Raw genomic sequence first — 3,524 nt, 5'->3', positions numbered from 1 at the left:
ATTCTGTATTCTGTACTGTTATTGTTGTTTGTTCAAAGAATTTTCGATTATGATGATAATGATGATGATGATTAGCAGCAGCAGCAGCAACAGCAAGAAATTCAATTAAAATCCATTCCTGGTATCAAAGTTGGTGTTATTCAACAATTTATGTGATATTCGTATTCAATTCGATATCATTCTGGGGTTAATAAAACTTTTTTCAAGGATAAAAAGGATATTTGCCGTGTATAGGGTTAACTTTTTTTTTAAATACAAAATTTTCAAATTTTAAATCAGATGATGAAAAACGAAATCGAAAATCTTCAAATCTCTTTATCCTATAATCGTGAAATTTTGTTTGAAAAAACAAAATGTACACTATATAATTATTACAAATTATATACATCGTCGAATATAAACATCACATAGGTTTTGAACATCCTGCATTCATTTTTTGTTAAAAAAATGAATGAATGATGGTTATCCCCTTGTATGATTAATGTGTGTGTGTTTGGTGTGTGTGTGCGTGTGTTATTTGGATGTTGAGATTATGATGGAGATAAGGATAAATGTCAAAATATTTTTTCATTCGAAAAATATTTATTTTCAACTGAAAATGCTTAATTGATTGATTGATTGGCTCCCTTATATAATAAATAAGTATTTATCCAGTTTTGTATGCGATGTATTTAAACATTGGATATTTTGCCTTTTAAATAAAAAAAATGGATATTCCTGTTTTTTCATAATGATTGTAGTAAATAAATTGTGGTCATTTTTTCATTTTTCATTTTTTTTTTAAATAAAAAGTTTAATTCATATTTTGAACGTTTGAGCCAAGTCGTGCCATCATTGTCAGATAAAACATTTTTATTATTATTATCAATCGATATGGTTGACTCAATAGAATAGATTGATGGATGTTTAACTGTCTATGGAATATTTTACAGTCAGGATAGATACTATCGACAAAAACCAGTTCATTGGATTTGGAAACGATTTTTGTTTTTTTGTAGACGAAAAATTTAAAATCTTTCATTTTGTTCAATTGCTAATTAGTGATGGAGTATTTAGCGATGAAAAGCAAAGATAGCTTACAAGTCTATCAGTCTTTCATTTTCATTTCTTCTCTTTGTTCATATATAATTATAATGTTTGAAACAAAAACTTGAAGATTCTTCAATGATTCCGAATTTAAAAGAAGAACAAGAAAGAAAGAAAGAAGGAGAAAAAACTCCTTTTTTACCTGTCTTTATTCTCTGAATTAGTCTTCTTTTTCTTTTTCTTTTTGAAAAAAAGACTTGCCGGTCTTTGTCCTTTTTTAACCTGTCGTCAATAATAATGATAATTATAACCAAAATGAATTTAAAGCAAAACAAAAATTATCACGCTATTCACGTTTTTTTTTAACAAAAAAAAAATCGATGATTATTATAATGATGATAATAAGCAAAAACAACAAGCTAGAAACACTTGCTTATCATTAATCAATTTCGGTTGATTTCTGATGAACAACCTTTGAATCTGGTTCGAACATGAAATAGTTTTTTTTGGAAAAGCTTCTTGAAATCAATGTTTTTGACATTTACTCAAATAATAATGAGTGTTGGACACAGAGAAAAAAAAATATATCCAAGAGCCAAAAACCCTGAATCCCTATATCGAAAAGTGAATCTATTTTATCCAGAATTTTTTTCATCGGAATACAATCGGAATCGATCAAAAAATCGATTGATTTCTTGTCGAAAATTCCATGTTTTTGAAACGAATTCCAAAATGGAAATTTTTCGTTTGTCGGCTTTCTTTTTTCCAACATTGAAGTTGAGTGATTTGATTGATAGAAGTGAATTTTTGAATAAATTATTCTTACAATTCCTTTTTTTTCTTCTTGCTCCATAATAGTTGATTTAGACCAAGAATGTTTTCTCCCAATAGTTTCAACATGATTTTTACCAGTTATCAAAACCAGTTCAAAGATAATGAACGTTTTTGAAAAAACTACAAAAACAAAAATGAAAATTTACAACCAAAAAAAAACTTTGTAAATTCGCCATTATCATCATCATCATTTGCAATGTTTTTTGTTTGTTGTAGTTTCAAGATATTCGGTAATGTTCTTGATAAAAACAAAACTTAACTTGACAATATTTCCAATGTAAAAAAGAATCACTGTTTTTTTTTTCTTTCACAATCCTTTTGAATTATCGAGAATATTCAAATATTCAAGAAAGTGATTATCGATTTACACAACATCTTCGGATATTTGATTGATAATTCAAACAAGATAAGAACCCGGAAAATGTTTGAATTTCCGTGCAAAATATCCGTGCTTTTGGATATAGGAACCAGAAAAAATCGATGCTTGCATATGTAAAACCACGCCTTAGAATAACGACCATTTCCACCTACCTTTACATTATTAGGTTTAACCACCAAACATCGATTCCAGAATTTTACTGGATCATTTTGGAAAAATGTTCCTTGTGAAACATGCGCCTGAAATAAATTCAATAATTTCCATTTGGGTAAACCAAACATTCGAACCAAACAAAAGATGTCGCTAGCAGTCGTTAAATTCGGGACCGTCAAAAAAAAAAAATGAAAAGTTCATCCAAATCAAACTAGATGGCAGTTGATATTATTGAGTTTTGTGAAGGGTACAATTCATAAAAATCAGTACAATTCTGTTTTGGAATTTTTTTCTTTTTTGTTTTGATTTTTCCGCATTTAAATTTGAAATTTTTTCATTTATTTTTTGGTAAATATTTTTCTTTTTTTACAAATTACAAATATTTTAAGTATTGTTTTTTACAAATCCTTTTCGAACATTGAATAATAATAATAAATTTTTATTTTTCTTTTTTTTTCTTCCCTTTTTTTTTATTAGTGTGTTTTGATCAAAATCAAAAAAATGAACCGTGAATGAATTGATTCGATGGCGCCCAATTGATTATTCATAATTCATCATCTACTGTTGTTGTTGTTTGTTGCTCATAATTTGAATTGTTAATTTTTTCTTCTTCTACTTCTTCTTCTACTTCTCATTTTTATTCATTTGACACGATAATCATAAAATTATTACTCGAAACGTAAAAAAAAAATAACTGAAACGAAAAAAAATAATCACTGAAAATAAGATGTTTGCTGAATATGTTATTCTTTGTCTTATGAGTTTTGTTATTTCCGTTGTCCTGATCTGTTTAATCAGATCAGTAATTAATCAAATTGGGGCGCTAAATCAATAAATAAAATAAAATAACCAATAAATAATGAATGTTTGTTCTTTGTAAATTGTGTTTTTTTTATCATTATTATTCATTCATTCATTTCATTCGTTTCTTATCGAAAATAAAAGAAAATTAACTTTTTTTTCTTCTGTATTGTTTTGGAATTTCTTTGTTTGTTTGTTGCTTTGTTTTGTTTTTTTCGAAAGGAAAATAAAGCTGTTATAAAACAATGAACAAAACAATGAATTTCATTTGCTCAAAATTATGGCCAAAAGGATTCATAAACACCTTTGAGATACACCTATGATTCGACAA

General features: G+C 27.0%; 1 long non-coding RNA gene across 1 annotated transcript; it reads left to right on the top strand.

The window, feature by feature from the left end:
* The first annotated feature begins 2,016 nt into the window (after window positions 1–2,016).
* On the top strand, window positions 2,017–3,273 carry LOC142645442 (uncharacterized). Its single transcript, XR_012846569.1, has 2 exons — window positions 2,017–2,740; window positions 2,870–3,273. It is a non-coding gene; the product is annotated as an uncharacterized LOC142645442 (long non-coding RNA).
* The last annotated feature ends 251 nt before the right edge of the window (window positions 3,274–3,524 follow it).

Source organism: Dermatophagoides pteronyssinus, unplaced genomic scaffold, assembly GCF_027571235.1.
Source record: "Dermatophagoides pteronyssinus isolate colony J.1.1.1.1 unplaced genomic scaffold, Derpt_VIB-CSIC_2022.12 sq0011, whole genome shotgun sequence".
In the NCBI taxonomy this organism is placed as follows: domain Eukaryota; kingdom Metazoa; phylum Arthropoda; class Arachnida; order Sarcoptiformes; family Pyroglyphidae; genus Dermatophagoides; species Dermatophagoides pteronyssinus.
This window is presented reverse-complemented; position numbering and strand designations above follow the sequence as displayed.